Source organism: Eschrichtius robustus, chromosome 12, assembly GCF_028021215.1.
Source record: "Eschrichtius robustus isolate mEscRob2 chromosome 12, mEscRob2.pri, whole genome shotgun sequence".
Taxonomy (NCBI): Eukaryota; Metazoa; Chordata; class Mammalia; order Artiodactyla; family Eschrichtiidae; genus Eschrichtius; species Eschrichtius robustus.
The window spans coordinates 100,217,476-100,241,432 of record NC_090835.1 but is presented as its reverse complement, the minus strand read 5'-3'; the positions used below and the strand labels follow the sequence as shown (position 1 = coordinate 100,241,432).

Below are 23,957 nucleotides of genomic sequence, written 5' to 3'. Positions count from 1 at the left end.
TGTCGCTGGAGGAAGCTATGTCTTCAAAACAGCTACATTGAAAGGCTTCATCAGCTACAAGTCTGAGAAGGGAGGGATCTCCCTTCCTAGCAGAGGTCTGAAGAATACTCTTTTGTTTCTGCTTGCATGAAGTGAATAAACGCATGGATGTTTTTAAGTCAGGTAGATGTGAATTTAGATTCTTAGCTTTGTAGTCATTCTAAACCTCAGTAATTTTTTTCCATTTAATAATAATGGCTAAAAATATTTTAGGGCTTCCTAAGTGTAAAGCACTGTTGTAGGCAGTGGATATATGTTACTTCATCTAATTTCACAATAATCCAATGAGGTGATGTGCAAAAAAGAGTTAACACAGCTGGCCTGAGGCTGCTATCCTTAAAAAGCCTTGCTTACATGGTTGACCCTGAGCAGGCATCTGGGAACTTGGGTTTCAAGAGGGTTCCCACCATTCCCTGAGAAGAACTACTCACTGTACGTAACCATTTGTACAAACAATGGGGTTTACGCTGAACACCTGCTCCCTCCTGGGAGTCTGGAATTTCGGTATGTGCCACACAGAGGGTGCCCGAGTGACCGGCCCTCAGTCAAAACTCTAGCACTGAGTCTCCAGTGAGCTTCCCTGGTAGACAATACCTCACACCAGTCATAACTCGTTGCAGGAGGAGTCGAGCATGTCTTGTGTGATTCCCTGGCAGATGAACCTTGGCAGCTTCTGCCTGGTTTCCTCCGGACTTTGCCCTGTGTACTTTTCCTTCTGCTGATTTTTTTTTTTAACGTCTTTATTGGAGTATAATTGCTTTACAATGGTGTGTTAGTTTCTGCTGTATAACAAAGTGAATCAGCTATATGCATAAATATATCCCCATATCCCCTCCCTCTTGCGTCTCCCTCCCACCTTCCTTATCCCACCCCTCCAGGTGGTCACAAAGCACCGAGCTGATCTCCCTGTGCTATGCGGCTGCTTCCCACTAGCTATCTATTTTACATTTGGTAGTGTATATATGTCCATGCCACTCTCTCACTTCATCCCAGCTTACCCTTCCCCCTCCCCGTGTCCTCAAGTCCATTCTCTACATCTGTGTCTTTATTCCTGTCCTGCCCCTAGGTTCTTCAGAACCTTTTTATTTTTAGCTTCCATATATATGTGTTAGCATTCGGTGTTTGTTTTTCTCTTTCTGACTTACTTCACTCTGTATGACAGGCTCTAGGTCCATCCAGCTTTACAACAAATGCTAAAGGAACTTCTCTAGGCAGGAAACACAAGAGAAGGAAAAGACCTACAAAAACAAACCCAAAACAATTAAGAAAATGGTAATGGGAACATACATACCGATAATTACCTTTTGCTGATTTTAATTTGTATCCATTTGATGTAATAGATCTTAGCTGTGGGTATGATTGTATGCTGGGTCCTGTGAACCATCCTAGTGAGACACTGAACCCGGGGGTGGGCTTGGGGACCCTGACACAGATGTGTGACATTGTTATTACCTCAGTTTTAAAGGTGAGGAAGCTGATTCATGGAGAGGTTAAGTACCTGTCTTAAGGTCACACAGCAGGCACATGGCACAACCAGGATTTGAACTCAGGCAGTCTGGTTCCAGAGCCCTTGCTTCTAACCCCTACGGAGACTCTAGAATTATAGTAGCAATACCTCCTTCGTTGGGTGATTGTGAGTCAACGGAGGAGTGTTTGCTTAGAACATACTAAATGCTCAATAAAACTACTATTATTTTGTTATGCAACAGCCACCTATCCCTTCCACCTGCTAATCAGGAAATCTACCATACGTTTCCCACAGCTCAATGACAAGTAGAATGTCTTCAAGAAGTTGAAACATCTATGAGGAGGCAAAAGGGAGGGGAATGGTATGGCACTCATCCCACTATTTTTTTAACAATAATATTTATTACAATACTTGTTCCTTACGAGCTAATTGGAACCTCGACACCTTCCCTCCTCTTTCTTCACCTCTTCTGTGGTCTCCTTGGGTCCACTGGAGACTGGACACTGGACACTGTGGTGACAGTGATGGCATCAGTACAGCAGCCTGAGTGTTGAGAAGAACTGGGGCAGAGTTGGACAGGGATGGGTGGTTTTAGCTGAGCCCCTTTCATTATGGTAACCGTATTTTCTACCAACCGTTCCCCAAATGGAACACATTGTCTTACAACAGAATACTTAACATTCTGTTTGCTGAAATTATTTCTCAATCGCCCTCACTCTTTCCTACCTTTCAAACCTTCTAATTAATGCAGGAACATCCTGTTTATTTCCACTGAGGAAACTAAATGACCCCAGCATTCCACAGACCTATTCTTGCACTGCTTTCAAAGAGAAACAACTTTCTGCTAAATGCCTGTTTTCTCTGCATCACAGCAAATGCATGGCAAGTTTCTATGATGGCTTAGTTGGTGGACCAAGATGTCCTAGTTAGCGTTGGAGTTGGCTAAAGCACAGTATATCTACATGGTAGAATTTGGAGGGTAAAGGAAGATGCCCCTGTTTTAAAACCTCATCTCCATCTACTCCCCAAAATCCCCTTTACTAGAGAAGCAAACGTCTTATTTCATAGTAAGGAATATGACTTAAAATGTAACTAGCAGGAGAGTAATGGCTTGGCGTTCCACCAAATGAAATCAATGAGATCAAATCCTTCCTTACAAGCACATTTTGATAAAAGTAAAATTGGAAGGAGACCATGGATATCAGGTATTTGAAAAGAGGACTTTGTCATAACAATTGCCAGAAAAAGGAAATGGGATTTAGGAAGAAAAACTGGTGGTACCCAAGGATCACTTCACGAATACAGCAGATTTTTCCATGGGAAATCTTGGGTTTTGGTGGTTAGCACTTTAAAAGCAATAGAGGAGAGATGGAAATAAAATTAAAAGCCTCCTATTTTCAAGTAAATGCATTTTTCAACTAAGAAAAATCAACGTCTTCACACCAAAGGCATCTATGCTGTAAGGATCCACCACAAGGAGTTTCTTAGTCATTAGATGAATGTCTTTAAGCAAATGACTTAGTTAAAAGACCAGGGTTTCAGTTCTAGCAGCTGTCATATGATCACTTGCCTGACTTCACATGGTCTCCTCAGTTTCATTATCTGTAGAGTGGAGGAGATAATAATACTCCCCAGTACTGTTGTGAACATTAAATAAGTTGGTTGATGTGGGTCAACGTTCTGACGGAATTGTAAGTTAGTACCTAAATGTTAGCTATTAACATTTTGATCCAATGATGTTAACTAGCACCAAGATTGAAGAGGAAAACCAAACATAAGACAATGACCTAGTTTTCACTGTACTGGACGTCAAGAAAGGAGGGTCACCTCAGGAGGAGAGCCTTATAGAGCTAAATTACAAATAGAAAGGGTGCTGCAGTAAACTCACTACATGACTGGTCAAAATATTAGCCTTTCCCCATTGCAACCGCCTTAATCCTTCCTCCTGGGTCTGTCTGGTTGAAATCACACACAGTGGTCTAAACAGGCAATGGCATCAATTAAGATTTAGGTCAGAGCCTCCGAAGTAGCCAGTGATTTAGTTTCTGGGATTAAGGAAGACAAAAATCTTACCAATGGCTGGATAAGAATAACATTCCTTTCTATTGTGATCATCCTACATCAAGGAAATGTTTGAAATTTAGGCAGTGTAGTATGATGTGCCTGCTAAAGTTATTATATGGTTGAACTTTTGAAAAACACAGCGGCACAAATGTGTTTTATCAATCTTTCCTGTTGGTAAGAATCTTGGAGAAAGCAAATTTGACTCATCTCCCGGTGCAGTTCACTCTAAAATGGATCATTATTCTAAAGGACTCATTTTGCCCTGTTGGATTCCGATCCATCTGCTTGGGGTCCCCCCCTCCCGTCACCATCATTGTAACATCCTGTGCTTGCTCCCAGAATGCTGCTGACCGTCATTAGGCTCAGAGTAAGCTGCAATTAGCAAGTCTCTCAGCTTGTCTCCCAAGGAACTTATTTTTCAGTGGAAATTTTTGTAATGTTCCTGTCTGATTTTTTAACTCTTCCCTGGAGACCAAACTCCCCAGCTCAGTCCTTGGCACTGCGATTCTAAGAGTGAATGATACCATACCCTTTGGGACCAACTAATTACTGTAATTTCTTAAATTTAGCTAGTAGCTGTTTTGGCATCTTCCAAGTGGTATCCCTTGCAAATTAATCCTGCCGAACTGTGAAACGTCTGGCTTTTCTGTTTGAACAATCAGAGATTTACAAGACAGGATCTTGGCTCTCACAAGGCCTCTTCAGTGTGGTCAGGGGTAGTAAGCAAAAGCCTCAGTGTTTCAGGGACCCACTTGCGCTTATTTACTGGGAGAAAGTGATAAGGTGTTTGCCAAGGTCACCCCGTTCAGTGACCTAGGGGCTGCTTAAAACTTACCGTGGATAACCACAGCTGCTTTTGCCGTCTCCCCCCTGGGCCCACATGGCCATTTGCAAATTGAGAAGGAGAGATGGGGATGGAGGATAATCAGAAATCCAAACAGATGCCGGAAGGCTTTGAACTTAAAAGGCAAACAATGATGATTTATTTAACTTATAGGTAAAATAAACATAATTTAATCTATCAACTATATTTATTCCTGTGATTTCTCATTAGCACAGAAAATCAAGAGTCGTCTATGCTTTAAAGGTTAATACAGGGAATTCCCTGGTGGTCCAGTGATTTGAACTCCAGGCTTTCACTGCAGAGGGTGTGGGTTCAATCCCTGGTCAAGGAACTAAGATCCTGCAAGCCACGCGGCGTGGCCAAAAAAAAAAAAAAAGGCAATACAATGATTTTTTTTTTTTTTCTATTTATTAATGAGTCACTCTGAGGTAACTACTCTAACACTTGGGCACCTTACAAATCAACACAAATGAAACAAAGGATCCCAGTAGTTTTCCGACTTTAAACTCGCTTGAAAAAAAGTTTCATGTTGGCAGGGACTGTTGGTCTTGTTCCCCTCAGTGCCCAGCACCCTGTAGGGACTCCATCAATATTTGCTGACTGATGACTGAGACGCAGGTTGGTCGACAGGATAACAAAGGAAAGCTAACTTTAAAAAATCCTTCTTATATTTCCTTTCAGTAATGGTACCTCTGTGATCCTGTTTATCACCTAGATAATGAGATATATACCATTTTGACTTTCTTTTCGGAGGTTGAATTGAATTAAATTGGATTGTTCCATTCATCCTAGAAGACTTTTCTATATATATATTTCCATACTCTCCTCTTCTGGAATTCTCTTTTCTTGTCAAACCCTACTCATTCTTTAGGTTCTGTCTCATTTTTGAAACCTTATTCTCTCTCCTCTTCCTCCTACCAGCTAATAAGTATCGAGTATTTAATGTGTCAAATACTGCTTTAGACACTTGGTGTATATTGAACACTCAAAGTCATGTATTGACTCAGAACCTTCAAAGCCAACCAGTGAGGTAGGACTGTTATTACCTCCTTTCTGCAGATGAGACACTGAGAAACAGAAAGGTAAAGTAAATTGCTCAAGAGCACACAGCGGCTGGGTAGTAGAGGAGGAATTCTAACCCAAGCGGTTGGCTCCAGAGCTGCCCTCTTAGAGACTCCACCAGTTACTTCAGCCCTCCTGGATCTGCCCATTTTCTGAATTCCAATGATTACTTTTTTTTTTGTTTTACGAGATAGATAATAATGACCATTTCATTAAAAATGGGCTTATACTATACATTCCATTGTATTTGTTGTTTTGAATTTAGTTCACATCTTTTCATGTCTTGGTGTGTAGATCATCTTTATTCTTTTTTTAACAGTAACATAGTATTTCAAAGTGCGGATTGCCAAATTATAATAAGGACGTCACTGATGGACATTCTGATTGTGTTCACATTTTCAGTAACATGCACACTTTCATCTCAGCCTGAAAAGAAAAGAATCCTGGGCTAGGTTGAGCTCAAGTAGGGAGTGTTAGGCCAAGAAGATCACCTATGCTATTAAGAAATAAGTTATTCATCAGAGAGAAAATATGACACAGAACAGACCAACACTTCTCTAACTGGGTATTCAAGGAATGCTATTGGTGGGGATGTTAACTGGTGTATGTGAAACAATCTTTTCCCTCTGCAATACTTTGTTTAACTATGAAATAGACGTATCTCTCTGCTAAATCATCCTGGCAGGAACCCAGGAGGGCCAGTCCCTGCATCAGAGGCCTGCTTAGAGTAAGATATTACACAAAAGCATGACTGAGGTTTTCCTATAGCTAAAGCAAACAGCCAGCAACATTTTCTCTGAAAAAAATGCTCAGGGCAAAAGTATTCTTAGCTCTGCTATGTTAAGTGGAACTCTGTTTTTCAATCAAGCTGTGATTAAAATACTAGAGCAGATTCAAATTTGCTTTCCTGCGGAAAGTCTGTTTTGCCTACAATGTGTGCAGCCCAAGAGGGTGGGCTTCTTGCTTTCACAAAGGATTGCCAGGCCTGCTGCCCACTCGTCTGGTGGCAGCTCCCACCGGGGCTTGGGAGGGGATGGGATGACTTCCCCTCCTGCCCTCCCATGACCTGCACTTGGGTCAAAGGGATCAGCTCGCAGGTCCCCGGAAGCGCATTGGTGCCCGGATGCCTTGCTTCTTTGCTCAGGCCACTTTTTCTTCCCATCACAATCTCCTCATGCTTTTCTATATCCTTCCTATTCTACAAAGACCATCCTGAGTCTGCCTCTCCTGAGGAGGCTTCCTGGCTTGAATGGCTCTTCTTCCCCTACACACTAGGCTCATTCCTAACACTCACTAGGTCATTCATCCATTCATTCAACAGATATTTACTGAGCACCTACCAAGTGCTAGAGATACAACAGTGAACAAAACAAGTCCTGCACCCATGGAGCTGGCATTCCAGGGGAGGAAACAGACAATAAGCAAACACACAGGTACTCCTATGTTAGGTGATAATAAGTGCAGGTAGTGGAGTGGGTGTGTGAGATGGGGATGGGGCTATTTTATAAAGCATGGAAGGGGAGGGTGGCATGATAAGGTGACATGTGACTCAAGAGCTGAATGAGGAAAGGGAGGGGCCTGATGAGGAAAGGGAGGAACCTTGCACATATCTCCTGGAAGGTCCTTCTAGTTCAAAAGTCCTGAGTTGGGCACATGCTTGGCCTTTGGGGGAATATCAAGGAGGTCATTTAGCTACTTGTTAAACGTGATTTTTGTTTTACAAATGTATGCTCTCTCCTCAACTCAAATGTAAGATTCTTGAGAATGGGGCTTTATGTTGGAGATAATAGGTGACACATTTTGACAATGCTTTCTTCAGTAAAATTCCACTCTTTGAGGTACACCACTTTGTAGTACACATCCTTGGGCCCTCTCCAGCCCTTACCTAAAACTTTGATTGGATTACTACCCCTAGCTTTTGGCAGCTCAGATATCCTAATAAAATACCGATGTTCTTAGGCTGGAGGTCAGGTGTGTGAGACTCCTATACCTGCGGCCACGTACAGCACTTAGCAAGCCAGCACAGGTAATCTCATCATTTTAAGAAAATGGATTCTCAGTTCTAGACAATATGAAGTAATGCCTTATTTAATGCCTCTCTTTGCTTCAGGAAAAAAACCAAAAATGCAAGGAAAAAAGAAACCAAGAAAGTAAACAACTTAAAGCAACCAAAGAAACAAACAAATACCATCGAGTGGTCTTAAGTCTTCCCAAATCAATCCTTCCAAAATCATAACACTTTCATTCAGTGGTTCTTTTATCTGTCTTGCCATAAAAATGAAGAAATTATGAGAAAATTAAATAACTATGTACTAAATACCTTGGCTATTTTATTTTAAATACCATTGTATGCAATTTGTTAATCCTCACTGTCATTCATAACTGAATTATATGTGCTTTTGAAAGCTGTATAATGGAGAGCATGTGGTGTACAACTGTTGAAATGTGTTTATGGTCGTCATATAATTCACAGCTGAGGTCCCTTGTCAACCATAAGGTCCATGAAGACACAACCTCACTAAATCCAATGCCATATTATAAGGAAAACTGGATTTGATTGACTCGAGTCATATTTGCAGTGCTTCCTGAAGGCATGAAACCTACTGTAAGTCGTTTTAATTCCTTGACCACTTCCCACATATGAGCTCCTTGAGGATGGGGACTTTATCTGCTTGGCTTCACTATAAGATCCTCAACACCATGCACAGTGCCTGGCCCAAACGGGGCTCTTAACAATTGTTGAATAAATAACTGTTAAATTATTTTCTAAAAGGAGATATGTTATCTGTGATGGTTAATTTCGTGTGTTACCTTGGTCAGCCCAAGATACCCAGATAAGCAGCACTATTCACAATAGCCAAAACATGGAAACAACCTAAATGTCCATCCACAGATGAATGGATAAAGAAGATGTGGTATGTATATACAGTGGAATATTACTCAGCCATAAAAAAGGATGAAATAATGCCATTTGAAGCAACATGGATGCAACTAGAGATTGTCATACTAAGTGAAGTAAGTCAGAAAGAGAAAGACAAATATAATACCATATGGTATCACTTATATGTGGAATCTAAAATATGGCACAAATGAACCTATCTACAAAACAGAAACAGACTCACAGGCATAGAGAACAACAGACTTGTGGTTGCCAAGGGGGAGGGGGTCGGGAGAGGGAAGGACTGGGAGTTTGGGATGACCAGATGTAAACTATCATATACAGGATGGATAAACAACAAGGTCCTACTGTAGAGCACAGGGAATTATATTCAATATCCTGTGGTAAACCGTAATGGAAAAGAAACTAAAAAAAAAAAAGAATGTCTGTATGTGTATAACTGAGTCACTTTGCTGTACAGCAGAATTTGGAACAACATTGTAAATCAACTATACTTCAGTTAAAAAAAAAAAAAATCAAGTTAAAAAAACATACCCGGATATTTGGTCAAACATTATTTCAGATGTTGCTGTGAAGTTATTTTTTTAAGTAGGATTAACATTGAAGTCAGTAGACTCTGAGCAAAGTGGTAACCCTCCATACTCGGGGTGGGCCTCATCTAATCAGATGAAGGCCTTAAGAGAAAAAAGACCGACTTCCGCTTCGAGCAAGAGTTCTGCCAGCAGACTGACTCTGCGCTCAACTGCAGCACCAAATCTTCCCTGGGCCTCCAGCCTGCCAGTCTACTCTGTAGATTTTGAACTTGCCAGCTTCCATGAATGCATGAGTCATTTCCTTAAAATAAATCTCTCTTTATATGTACATATATACACACATCCTAATGGTTCTGTTTCTCTGCAGTATCCCTTAGTCTTTTACTCTTTCAGTGAACTAGTCAATATATAAATGTAACGTACCAGGAAGTATCCTCACCCACCAAGACCCTACAGTCACCGAAGCCAGACCAGTGGCACAACCCCTGACACTAGCAATTGACCTCAACTTCTCCACTCTGGTGGAGGGACAGAGAGCATTACCTCCTCAACGTTCTCTCTTGTGATGTAAAGCCCCTGCACATTTTCCCTCTAGAGAAACAGGTGCTAAGAGAACACGGAACTTGCTACAGCCATGCTGCGATGCTGTTCTGTGAGAAGGCACAGGCTTACTACTGTGCTTTTCGGGGAGAATACTTGCCATGGTGATGCTCAGCCACTGACAGTATCACTTCCTCTAAATATTTCCACTCTTTATAAGTGAAGCTGTGGGTGGGGAATTTCAGAGTCACGGAACTAGTCCAAAGGTTACGAAAGGTTCACGGACACGGTACCATTTGATGACTGTGTGCTAATTAGTCCCATATACTCTAAGGAAAAGATGAATCTAAAAATACATCAGTGGGAAGGCGCCAGGGGAGTTTTGCATGAAATGTGGACTCTTCAGGATCTAGCAATGTGGTTAGTACTCATGGTGACCATTTGCTGATTGGGTGGAGGATGCTTCTGAAAACTAAGTTCCACATAGATCCTTGCCCCAGGGGTTTATGCGGTAGGGGAAGTGGACAGCGTGAGTGAAAGCGTTCCTTAATGTGCCCACAACCAGCACAGTTCTCCACCCAGGAGTCATTTTTATTTCTTCTTTCCCTCCATTTAAGGCCCTTTTCCTCCTTTGATGTCTTTTTCCTTTTGGCTCTCAAGTGCCTAATTCATTCACCTTTTATCCCCAGTTAAAACCTGTTTCTAACATGAGGCAAAGCTTCACGCCTCTGCTGGCGGGATTTTGTGCATGAGAGACGGAGAAATTTGGGAAGCATTGTGCCTTCCTGCAATCATACTCCGAGTCTTCACCTTTGGCAATGACCTAGCACTGTCAATCGATAGAGACGATAAATACATTGTCACTTGTTTACACAACAGAATGCTCTATAGCCGTGAAAACGAGTTGTCAGCACGTATTTACATCGACACAGATAACCCTCCAAAACAACGTTGAGCCACAGAGCCAGTTACGGAGGAACGCATATGGTATGATTACATGCGTTTAAAGTTCCCAAACAGGCAGAAATCAACTGCATATACACATAAACTATACATAAATTAATTTATATATAAATTGCACATACACATATGCATATATGTATACATATAGGCACATGAGGCCAATCTGAAAAGTAACGGAATGTGATTAACACAAAACTTAAGACCGCAGTTCCTTTCAAGGGTTGGGAAGGTGGACAGTGGGTACACGTGTATTTGTTTTCTTATTTCTACTATTATTTGGAATGTATGTACACATTATATGTACCTCTTTGTAGTATGAAGTGTTTTGCATTATTTTAAAATTTTTCTAAAATGAAATTTATCTGGATTATCAACCCTCGTTTCCCACCTTCCTTGGCAAGTGGAGGGAGGGCCCTGGGGGAGAACAGCTGCCTATAGAAATTAAATAGAGTTGAGGTATAGACCTCCTTTAATCAAAGCTTCTAATCCGAAGTGAATGTGAAAAGGAATGTGGACGCATTGGCACCTCTGCCTGTCACCTTATTTCACCACTGCTGAGTTACTCTGAACCCCCAGGGTTTGTCCTTAGGGCAGAACTGCCTTGCAGTGGAGCCTGGGGCTGTGTCGATTTCAAGCAGTCTTTCCCATCACTGCCTGGACATTTGGGAGCCACTGTGGTCACAGTGAAGTTGCTTATTTTGATGACCAAAAAGCCTGCAGCACACAGAGTGGCTTGGACACCCCCTTCCGAGGACGTCCACGCCACTCCTGGCCCTGCAGACCGCGTGGGATGGGACACGGCCGTGCCGTTGAGGGGCACCGCCTCTAGGGGAGCCCTGCCCAGTCTCTCAGTCAAGTCCCACGTGCCAGGGTTTCCATATCAAGTGTGCTGCCAGTACAATGAGTAACACGATTCTTTTCTTTAAACTGACTCACTTTTAGGGTGGTGGGGGACGGTGAATTGGAGGAAGGTGGTCAAAAGGCACAAACTTCCAGTTATAAATAAGTACTAGGGATGTCATGTGCAACATGATAAATATAATGAACACTGCTCTACGTCATATAGCAAAGTTTTTAAGAGAGTAAATCCTAAGAATTTTTGTCACAGGAAAACATACTTTTTTTCAATGTCTTTAATGTTGTATCTATATGAGATGATGAATGTCTACTATGATAATCATTTCATGATGTATGTAAGTCAAATCATTATGTTGTACACCTTAAACTTAGTCAGTGCTATATGTCAACCATATCTCAATAAAACTGGAAGAAAACAAAAACAAAAAAAGAAAAATAAATAGACACTTTTTTTTAAACTTAAAGACATGTAAATTAAAAAAAAAAAAAACCTTTCATGCCACTCCTGCAAATAAAAACACATTGCCATTGTTGTTACTAGAAGGTAGTCATTAAAAAAATAAATGCAGGAAAACAAAACCATGATATTAAATTTTAGCTAGCTACCATTGCTTACTGATGGCTTACAGCCTGAGGTCTACTTTCTCTTTGTGCCAAAGGTAAATGGCCACAGGTTAGAGGGGTCTTTAGATCAGGTCTACAACAGAGGATCAAAAGAGAGAAATGGAAAAAGATTTCTCTGTGTGACAAAGTCTAGTGACTCAATGTGATTAAATGCCATATCTGGGTACCAGGTACCATATCAAATTATCATATTGTGTCCCACACTTTGGAACTTTTGATCAAATGAGTTTATGGGGAGACAGAGAAGCAGAGGGAAAGTGGAGGCGGTTTGCAGTAGGATGTGTCTTCACGTGGTGTAGTTTCGTATAGGACAGGATAAGTCTAAAGGAGCTTCCCCGTGCTGGTACCTGGGTCCTTTCTCCAAGTGGGACCTCACAAGGGAATGAGAAGGACCCTCCGCCCCCCCCCCCCCCCCCGGGCCCTTGAGTGGATATGAGGTGTGTTGCAGGGAGGGAAGGGTGAAAAGAGGAGAGGAAAGCCATTAAGGGCACATTACCAAGCCAGCTACCACTGTGGGCAACTGCAGTACAAGTCCAGGTGGAAATTTTGAGAAAAGGTGAAAGACTGTCTTAGAGTCATTCCACTCGGGCCCAAGGGAGCTGGGATATTTACAGCCCATTAGAGAGTTAATTTCTGGACGTTTTCATTTGTCTTTGGGCAATTACAGTGACCCTACCTGGCCTGGAGAAAGCCCTCAGGTCATGAGAGAAAGATGCAGGCTGTTAGAAGTCTGCCCAGTCCTGCTGAGGCCCGAAGGACGTAGGCAGGACTCTGACTGCTTCTACTACGCCCCTTCCCTGCTAGATACTTTAAAAATTGTTACCACATTTAATCCTTACCCACAGCCCTTCCCGATAGCGATTAATTTCCCCTTATTTACATATAAAGGAAGAGGCACCGCGAGTTACGTCATTTGACCAAAGTCATACAGTCTGCGTTCTCCTGCACCTCTGGTTATACCTTTCTAGTCTTCTTTTTCCTTTCTTTTCTTAAAAAATATTGAGGTGAAACTCACATAATGTAAATTAGCCAATGTAAAGGGAACAATTCACTAACATTCAATATATTCACAATGCTGTGCAACCACCCCCTCTATCTAGTTCCAAAACATTTGTATCACCCCAAAAAGAGGCCCCATACCCATTAAGCAGTTGTCCTCCATATTTCCCTGCTCCCAGACCCCAATCTACATTCTGTTTCTATTGATTTACCTATTATGGACATTACATTTAAATGGAATCATACACTTTGGGGGTCTGGTTTTTTGAGGTTCATACACGTCGTAGCATGTATCAGACCTTCATTCTTTTTTTTTTTATTTCAAATTTATTTTTGGCTGCTTTGGGTCTTCGTTGCTGCGTGCAGGCTTTCTCCAGTTGCGGCGAGCGGGAGCTACTCTTCGTGGTGGTGTGCGGGCTTCTCACTGTGGTGGCCTCTCCTGTTGCGGAGCACGGGCTCTAGGTGTGCAGGCTTCAGTAGCTGTGGCATGCAGGCTCAGTAGTTGTGGCTCGCGGGCTCTAGAGCACAGGCTCAGTAGTTGTGGCGCACGGGCTTAGTTGCTCCGCAGCATGTGGGATCCTCCTGGACCAGGCATCGAACCCGTGTCCCCTGCATTGGCAGGCGGACTCCCAACCACTGTGCCACCAGGGAAGCCCCAGAACCTTCATTCTTTTTTGTGGCTGAATAATATTCCATCGTATGGTTATACCAGAATTTATTTATCCATTCATCTGCTGATGGACATTTAAGCTGTTTCTACTTTTTCGTGATTGTGAACAGTGCTGGTATGAAAGCATGAGCCCCTGTTTTCAGTTCTTTGGGGTATATAGCTAGGAGTGGAATTGCTGGGTCATGTGGTAATTCTGTGTTTAACTTTTCACGAAACTACCTAGTCTTCTTAGAGAGCTCATTCTCCTCTCCCTCTATTTAAATGTTAGGATTTCTTGAGGTTCTATCCTAAGCCACCTCCCTCATTTCTCACTTGATATTCTCTCTCAAGGATGTTTCATCCATACCCATGGCATCAATCAGCATCTATATGTTCAGGATCCCCAGGACCCTGCTCTGAGCTCTAGACCAGCATGTCAACTGCCTGGCTGACATCTGCCTTTGGATGTGTTCAAGGCCCTCCAAAATCATCCGTTCCAGAACGGAACTCAGCCCAGGCCTGGTCGTTCACCAGCTACTCTCGTCTCTGTGAGCGGCAAGCAGCATCAACATCCATACGGATGCCCCAACCAGAAAACTGGGGATCATCTTCAACACTTCCCCTGGGATCTCCTTTCCTATTTAACGCCCAAGTCCTGTTGCTTTTCCTTTCTCGATGACTCTTTATCTGTCTAGTTCTGCCTCTACTGCTACCATCCTTGTCTTGTCTGTACTCCCACTGATATCCTTGCTTGGCTGACTGCATCAGCCTTCTAACCGGTCTCCCTGTCAGCAGGTGTGGCCCATCCCATCCATTCTCCACACAGTAGCAAAAGGGATTTCTTAAAAATGCAGATCAGACCATGACACCCCAAGCTTCTCCACCAGTTTTAGAATAAACAGCATCTTCAACGCTGCCTCTTTCTCCAGTCTCGTCTTGAGCCACTCTTCTCTTCCCTCTGGCCACACTGGCCTTAATTTAGCTGGACAATTCGGGTCTCCCGCCCAGGGAGCGCCATAAGCTGCTCCCTGCACCTGGCACTAGCCAGCCCTTTGCCTTGTTCATGCCTGTTCTTCTCCAGTTGTCATGGCCCCTGTGCTATGGAAACCTCGTTGACGCCCAGACAGATCACGCTCCCCTGCGATGTGCTCTGGTCCTCATTGCACTTGGGTAATGATTAATCAACAGACTACAAGATTTTGGGGGGCAGGGCAATGCCAGTTTTGCTCCATCTTACTTAAGTTTTGACTTAAAAGTGGCTTCCACACCGTGAATACTCACTAGAGACTTGTACAATAATTTAGTGACCTAATTTACGAGAAACGGTGGAGCTCTAACATGAAACTGATTTCACACCCTGCCCTTTCCACTGCTCCCCTCTGCTCCGTTCTTAGAACAGAAATGTCCTTAAAAATAAGCAAACTTGGGAGCAAACAGAAACAAGGAGGAAAACCGCTTGGCTGGTTCCCAGGGTTCTGTCGTGGAGGCTAGTTCTTCACACCCACTTCTGGGTGGGAAACCAGCTGCTGGGGGGAAGGGAGGGGCTCTCCAAGCAGGAGCTGAAAAGACCAGAGGCCCCTCCCTCACCTCTGGTCACTAGCTCGGGGACTAGCCTCCTCACCAACTTCCTGGCAGCTTGAGAGAGCATCTGACCCTTTTAGAAGGGCTTTTCCTCTTTAAAGCTGTATGTATTCTTCATTTTGAAGTAATTTCAGCACGATAAAAAGTTGCCTCAAGTCTTTTGCGGAAGAAAGGCAATAGAATGAATGAACACATTAAATGGATTAATATACAGAGAAAAGTAAGGGTGGAGCTGTTCGGGTGGCCCAGTGTGGACACAGAGAACAGTGTAATTTGTCCCCAACCCCTTAGAGGGGATACTAATGACCCATTCTCTGCAGAGCCTGGATACACACAGAGTCTGATTCTCATCACCACTTCTTGCCCCTCCATCATTCCCACAGAGGCTGAAAACGACACTATAAATGACACTAATCCACCATAAATTGTAAGTGACAGCCCACGCTTAGAGGTTCTGAAATAATTAGGAAAAGTAAAAGCTCAGGGTCATTTCAGGTAAGCTCTCCGAGGCCGGTAGGAAGGGGGAGGAGCCATGTATTTTACACACCAGGAAGCACCTACCCAGGAAGATATGAAACTAGAATCACATAGGTATTAAGTTGCACCCTGAAGGAGGAGACTCTTTCCTCCTGAGGCCTGCTGAGTCCCTCCCAGCAGCTGCAGATAAGGGTGCCCCCAGCAGGGAACACAGCTGGTTGTCTGACACCAACTCAGGAAGTCAGAGTCTGAGCGAGCCCCCTGCCTTCCCCTCAGGCTGCAGCAAGTGTCTGGGAACTCACCCAGGGCGGAAGGCTGTGGGATCCTCTGGTCGCGTCCTTGCCCTCCCTCTGGGCAGGCAGGCGGGAGGTGGCGGCTCAGTCCTGCCTCGTGGCCGTGCTTCTGTCTTGCTGCAGCCGCTAGACTTGCTTCTGAAGGCAGCTGTGAGCATTTCCCCACGGAGCAACTGCACACGCAGACTGTGAATGGCGACCTTGTGGGTGTTTTTCCTTCCGGTTGCTGTGAAGTGATGTTGTCTCAGTTCATTTCTTCTCTGTGCATCTTTTTTTTTTCCCCTCTGTCAGACCTCCTGACACACTGAGGACCACTGGTTGTTTAGGGACAGGCGAGCCATCTAGTTCGGATCGGCACCGTTTGCTATTTTGAGAAAGAGATCTTTAGATTAGGATCACCATGAAATTCTGTGAGATGTACTTTCTAAGTGGCACAAGCACCTTTCTAGGCTGCACTGAGGCAAAAATTAGGCTTTTCAAGACCAATCAATTTAGGATTTTGTGGTTTTATGAGCTCAATGTGTTCTAAAGAGTTCTACTATAAATTGACATGAAACATCCTTTCATTTGACAAGTATTTATTGAGCCTGTACTCTGTGTGCTGGGGGCTAGGTACCCAAACAGATCATTCCTACGTACAACGTGATATAGAAGCCTAGATTTGATTATGTGAAAGGGAATTTGAAAGTATTTCATCCCAAACCCTTGTCTTCTTCCAGCTGGGCATTTGGGTAGCATACAAGGGGAAGTACTCTGAGACTGACCACCTGGGTTTGAATCATGGCTCTACTCTTTAAATACTTTTGATCCTTCTGTGCCTCAACTTCCTCATCTGTAAAATGGGAATAATAAAAGGGCTGCTGTGAGAATTGAATGAGTTAGTATATGTATTCAAAGAGCACCTGGCACAATAAATAAGTAAACAGCATATGCAAGCTTACCATTATTATTAGTGGCAAATTATACATAACTTCAGTCCTTGGTTTTTTTTTCCTTTTTTGCCCCGCTTCCCACCCCTTGCTGGCGCCTAGGAAATGATCTGGGGGCACAGCGGATTGAGGGAAGAGGGAGATGGTCTGAATGACTGATATTCCGAAATGATGTGGTGGTGCCTGATGTTCCTGCTCCTGCCTGCTCCACCCCCGAGACAAGGACAGGGCTGTCCTTGGCCTTCCCCTCATCTTTACACTCTGCTCATGCTGTCTGTTGCACTCTTGCGACTTCTGTTTTCTTGTTGTTTTGTTTTGTTTAGTTTTAATTTCCTGTAATACTTCTCTGAAACTCAGATCCACGTTATTTAGTTTTAAGTGTCGAGCTGGCCTGAATCATGCTAAGAAATACTCTGTCCGTAAACAGATGCTACCTTTAAACAAAGAAACAAAAACTCAGCTCAATGCCTTGTGCAATTGGGACTTATAAATACATCAACAATAAGAAGATCTATATTAATCTTTATACATGTACATAATTAGCAAACTTCATGGTACAAATACCACTAAGGTACTCCATTTTTTTTCATTCTCTTCCCTTTCCTTAAAAAACTATTCTTGAGTACATGCTATATATCAGGAACTGGTCCAGATTTGAGGTAGAGTTATTCTAAGTTTTTATTTTATAGTGCAGAGTATTTATTCATGATACATAATAGAGGTAGAGGAGAAGTACAGACAGTAAATAATTTTTTCAAAATGCTCCCCTATGCATTTCCCACATCAGTAAAATACCATTATCAGTAAAATATTATTTGCTTCATTAGATGTTTGTGCAGTATAAATTTAAATGCTAAATTTTAGAAAAAATAGTTTACAGTTATATAGTGTAACTTGAAGATTAATGCTATCTAGTTGTTTCCATAAGTCGATGATACCCTAGATATTCTAAAAAAACTAAGCTTGGGCTTCTTTTAAATAAAGTCCTTGAGTTTGGCAACTTGATTATCCTTAACTCTGTTATTTCATCTACATCCTCATGGCTTCTTTCCCCACTTTGAGCTGCCTGGACCTCCCACTGCTGAGCTCTTCAGGATGGAGCGAGGGCACATCTGTGAAGGCAAACTAAGGAGCTCAGACTTTGTCCAAAAACAGATCAGATTTGTTTGCAAAAAACAAGTTAAATATTTTTCCCACTTGGAAAGATGGAAGTTTCCTACGTCTGTTTTCCTACTTACAGTCTTAGATTTCCTTCTTCTTCTTTTTTTTTTTTTTTTGTGGTTTGTCTTCTTCTTTTCATTAGTGGCAGGTTATGCCACATATCAAAATTTTGACAAACCACAGATGGTTCTGACAAAAAACAAACAAGTGTAATTTGTAATCACTGTATCCAATGAAGACTGTGTTTACATTTTCATCTTTATTTACACAGTCTTCTTGACTGCTTTAATTAGCTTCTTCATGCCATCTCAGATTGCTGGAATCTCAGCACCACAGAATGGTTTATAACTACCTGTTAAGCAGTAGCCAACCTCCAGGCAATGGTTTTGAATCTGTCATGAATATTTGGTCCAAGCAGGGCCTGCTGTATGAAGTGGAGGCTGAGGGGTGAAGGAGAAAGAAGTGAGGAGAATTTGAGAAGATAAAAAGTTTAAAAAGTCTATGGCCAAGTTGTGTCCGTGTGTGTGTGTGTGTGTGTGTGTGTGTGTGTATTTATGATTCCATTTGCTTGACTCATTTCCCTCCACGACTGAAGACAGTATTAGCCCTGGGGAATCAGCTGCCCACTAAGGAATTTAAATGAATATGCTCAAGAGTTGGTTTGGCACGTTTTACGAGCAGCGTTGTCTAGTATTATAACGTATGCCTCCTCCCTTCTCGGGACTGTGAGTTGGTCTTGCGGTTTTCATTTTTAGATGAAGAAATCAGAGTTCAAAAAGATCCAGCTCACTTGTCCATTCAATAACTATTGTGGACCTGAAAACTCCTCTGAGCTTTCCTGCACATTTTTGATATACCAGTTCACAAGACTCAGGGCCTGCACTCAAGAAACTCATAGCTTAGTTGGTAGATTATCTAGTGAGATCACGATTCCCCTTAATGGGTTCACTCACGATATTAAAAGCATTTATTGAACAAGTGCTATGATAAATAAAAAATGAATGAAAATCAGCTCCTAAGAGAAATTACAGTCTAGTAGGCATGACAAAATGAACCTTATTCACCTTCCTCTTTTGTTCTCTTGCTGCTTACAACCCTTCTGTTCTCTCTCTTGTAACAGGACATCTTTGTCTTCCGTCTCTTCTGTTCTCCCGTCCATCAACCAAGTCCTAGAGTGTCACGCTCTTACATTGCCAGAACCCCATGGAAAGCTATTTCAGTAACATGTTAATGTCGATTTCCTTGTTCTTGTTCTTCTGGGTGTTCACCCATTCCCAGCCCTAGGTGGAAGTTCAATCTACTTTCTCTCATGCTTCAGAGCAACCCAGACTCACTGGGAAAAAGTTAACAAAGGCCAAATTGTTTCCTGGCATCTCTCTCTCAGTAACCTCAACTGAGGCCCTTCTGCTCCTCAGGAATCTTCTCACTCATTTCCTACTCTCTGTCAGGTCTTCTTTCCAAACTTTCCTCTCTCTCCAGAAGCTCTGAGCCCAGCCCTGAGCTCACACCATGCCGAGGTAAGATGCTGATGTGAGCTCTTTCAGCGTCCCTCATGATCTCTGCAGAATTTCACTCTTAAATCCATCCAGCTCCTCATTCTCTGCTCATTCTTCAATCCTTTGAATTATAGTTTCAAGCATTACCATTGGATTAATAAAAATAGTAATAGCTACCATTTTTGATGTTTATCATTAGGAGGAAAATGACATTTTCATAGATGAAACCATTCTTCTAGCTCACAGAACAGCTGTTTGAAGAAACATGGGTTCCAAGAAGAGCTAAAGGAAGAAAGACTGAATTCTTTTTAGGACAGAACTGATGACAAACATAAAGGGTTCTGATTTATTGGAGGCATTCATTGCATTTAAGCATCTGGCAAACACCAAGCACTGATTTGTCCATTACTTATATCTCGATCACCTATCCCTCTACTAAATGACAACCACCTTTGACTTCCCAAAGAATAATTAGCAAAATCTTGTCAGTGTTGATTTCGCCATAATTTTTAAATTAATTTTTAAAATATACAACTAATAAATTTATACTGTAAAAAAACTAACATTGAAGGTAAAATTAAAGTGCTTTCCAACCATCAACCCTAATTTCAGGTCTCGCCTCTGCTTTGCCCAAAGGGAACCCCTGGTACCTGTTTGGTATGTATTCTTCGAAGACGTCTGCTAGGCATTTACACGAATATATGTAACCACCGTCAATTTGCAACATGCACGTGTGCAACCTTGCCCTTGAGCGCGCTCTTGTGCACAAACAGAACACAAGACTGAAACCATCACATTATGCTCGGTTTCTGAGGAAACTGTACAAACTGCTGTTCTGGTTTCACATGAAATAGGAATCTGAAAGCAACATCTTATTCATAAGAATATACAAAATAAAATTACACTGCTGTTTTCGATGGTTGAAGAGATTAGACTCCTCCAACTATCTGACTTTTGACCATTTGTTTTCTAAATATACAAAAATGTGGATTTACATCCAACTGGTCTGCCCCTGAGTAGAGATTCCCAGATCAAATACCAAAGGTTGATTAGTCACTTGATAAGGTGATTTTTCTGGATTTTCCTTTATGCCTACACAATCACTTAACCAAAAAATCAAGTCAAATCATGCCTCTCCCGAGGTAGGTTTGCTGCCCTGACAGTGACCCAGTCCCAGGGAGGAACTGCCAAGTGTCATGATAATTTACAGCCCCTTTTTGCTCTGCCATGGCTGGTTCTTTAGCTTTCCTTTCCCTTGAGCATGTCCTCCTCCTGATTCTCGGAGCAGCCTCCATTTCACAAGCCCATATTGACAGATTCCTACTCTAAAGACTTAGAAATATTTTTTACTGATTCCTGGTACTTAAAACCCCAACACACTTGTTCCCTTTAGTTTTTATATAAGTATTTTACTCTAAGACAATAGAAATTCTAAAAAGAAATCCAACTTATCCCTCCTCTATTTTCATCGCAACTTTTCCTATCGTATAAGCGAAAAGCCCTGTGCCCACAGGTTCACGGAAACCCTAATACTTAGTGCCTTAATTCTGTCCACTCTTCTTCTTACTCTGCCTCCTTCCTTTCATGCTCAGCTTTCCTGAAAGAGTTGTTTCGTCTACAACTGTGTGCTCCCACTGCCACACCTTCCATTCCCTTCTTCCTCGCTGCGTTCCCTCCATCCTGACCTCTGGCTCCCACCCCCAGCTCTGCATGCAGTAGTCCCTGTTAATGTCACCCATGGCATCCTAGATGGTGAAACCAAAAGACATCACAATGGCTTTCCTCTGTTGCATTTAAAATGACCGATCACTTCTTTCCTCTCAGACCCCTCTTTCTTTCTCTGGGGGATCCCGCTCAGCTCAGTTCACTTCCTTCACAGTTCACTACATCCCTCTGCTTATCGCTACTCATGTTCCACCACTGGACCTCACATATTTTCACTCTACTTCTCCCTCTGGGTGGGCTCCTCTACTCCCATTTAGGTCTGGGGCAAGTCTTCTCCTCCTGACTCTCCACTAATGTCATTATCATCCCTTCAGTCTCTGTCTTAGTCAGTTCTAGCTGCTTTAACAAAATTCCATGGGCTGGATGGTTCAAACAACCAACCATTTATTTTTCACAGTTCCGGAGGCTAGAAGTCTGAAACCAAGGGTGCCAACACAGTTGGGTTTTGGTGAGGGTCCTCTTCCTGGTTTGTAAATGGCTCTCTTCTTGCTGTATCCTCACATGGGGGAGAGAGATGATCCTTCTTTGTCTCTTCCTATAAGGACACTAATCCCATTCATGAGGGATCCATCCTCATGACCTATTTACCTCCCCAACGTCAATCTCCTAATGCCATCACATTGGGGATTAGGCTTTAACATAAGAATCTGGGGGGGGGACATAAACATTTAGTCCATAGCAGTCTCTCTGCCCTAAAACATTACAAACATTTCCTTGCTTCTTAAATCTAACCTGTCACCAAATCCTGTTATTTAAAAAATTAAATCTTAAATCTTGTTGACCAATTCAATACATGCCCACTGCTACGACCTTAGTTTAGACTTTCATTGCTTGGACTGTCACAACAATTTCTAACTGTGACAGGGCACAAGGTGGGTCCTCAGGAGATATTAGTTGAATGAGCATCTCCACAATACTAGATGCTCTCACAGAAAACTTTCAAATCTCCTCATGTCACTGTCTGCTTAAAAACTTCCACCAACTCCCTGTTGCCTACAAAACAAAGTGAAGTGACTTAGTTGGTGAATCGAGATCCATGCTCTCTTCTTAGATTCTCTCCTTCTTATCCACACCTAGAGTTCCTCTCACCTTCCCATCACCCTGCACTGCTCACTCTCCCCTAGTATTTCATGTCTTCTCATGATTTGGGGATTGTAAAGGCTGTTCCCCTACCTAGAATGCCATTCCTTCTTCTCTTTTAGGCGACATGCTTCAAGACTGTCCCCTGGACAGAGAATCTTTTCCCCCTTTCACTGTCACCAAAACTTCTATTATTGAGCTCATCACATAGTATCATAATAGTGTGTCTGTTTCCTTAGACTTCAAGGCTCTGGATGCTAAGGAACTGTTGCTTATTCATTTTGTTTAGACCAAACTAAATATTTTACAAAGTGGTCTGTAGAGGTCTTGTATCAAAATCACCCACAAGGTGGTTAAATATAGATCCCTAGGTCCCACCCTTGAATTGCTGAATCAGTTTCTCTGGGGAGTGGAACCCTCCCAGCTAATTCTTATGCACACGGACATTTGGGGACACAGTTACAACATCCAACAAACATTTGATGAATAAAGACATGATGAAAGTGTTAAGATCTCTACTCCTGAAAATCTGCTCTATTTCCTTCATTCCTCTGGGGTGTAGTTTGGCTGGAGACAGGTCCAGGGAATTTGGCTCGGCCGCAGGTCAAAGTGACCTAATGGGAAACAGCTTTGCGTTATTCTCTAATCAGGTCATGCAAAGCACCTATTGTCCTGTCTAAATGCGAAATTAAGTTTAGGGCCATTCAAAGCCCTGAAGATGGTTGGTCGTGATAAGAGCTAACAAATTCTTGCTCAAGTGAGAACTGGTATTTCGGGCATGCTCTGCAATTTTAACTCACCAAAGCCAAGTTCTTAACCTTAAGTGGTTCAGAAGTACCTTCAAAGGAGTCTCACTGTCTCATTTGCTGTGCTTATCACCAGTATTGGTAACTCTAATATCAGTTAATAGTCCTCCCCTATTGACATTGGGTGAGTTGTGAATGAGCCTAAGAGTTTTTAGACTTTGGGTGAGGCTGATGGACTTGGGAAGCCACAGGGTCTCTAAAATGTCCTTTTAAAATTTCTTCAGTAGATTTTTGAGCTCCATCAACATGACCTTGAGATCTGTCACAATACACCATACCAGGCCTAACAAAGACTAAAAAACGTGCAGTATCTAAATGACCTCAGGACTACACAAAGTACCTTCAACAAATGTTTGTTGGACTTGTTATTTTCCAAATAAATCTTACCAAAAGTACACATAACAACTTCTTTATTACACAAGTAACATATACTCATTGTTGAAACCAGAAAAAGTAAGGAATTCAAAAAGACAACATAACCAATGTTACACTGGAGTGTGTATACATTTCAATGTTTTCCCATATATATGTAGAGTGATATTACAGTGGATTAGTTTACTATTGTTGCTGTAACAAGTTACCACAAAATTAATGGCTTAAGACAAAAGACATTTATCATCTTACAGTTCTGTAGGTTAGAAGTCCCACACAGGTCTCCCGGGCTAGTTAGTGTATAGGCGTGGCTGCATTCTTTTGGAGGGGCTAGGGGAGAGTCTGTTTCCTTGCCTTTTTCTCTTCTAGAGGTTGCCCATGTTCCTTGGCTCCTGGCCTCTTCTTTCATCCTCAAAGTCAGTAATGTTGAACCTCTATGACTGTTCCTCTATAGTTATATCTCCCCCAGCCTCAGCCGGGAAAAGTTCTACTATT

General features: G+C 42.4%; 1 long non-coding RNA gene across 3 annotated transcripts in view; it reads right to left on the bottom strand.

The window, feature by feature from the left end:
• Nucleotides 1-23,957, bottom strand: part of LOC137773658 (uncharacterized) — a 180,440-nt gene that overhangs the window by 51,698 nt on the left and 104,785 nt on the right. For all 3 annotated transcript variants that reach the window (XR_011075713.1, XR_011075712.1, XR_011075714.1), the window contains exon 5: nt 15,903-16,257. This is a non-coding gene — a long non-coding RNA (uncharacterized lncRNA). The remainder of the gene's footprint in view (nt 1-15,902; nt 16,258-23,957) is intronic.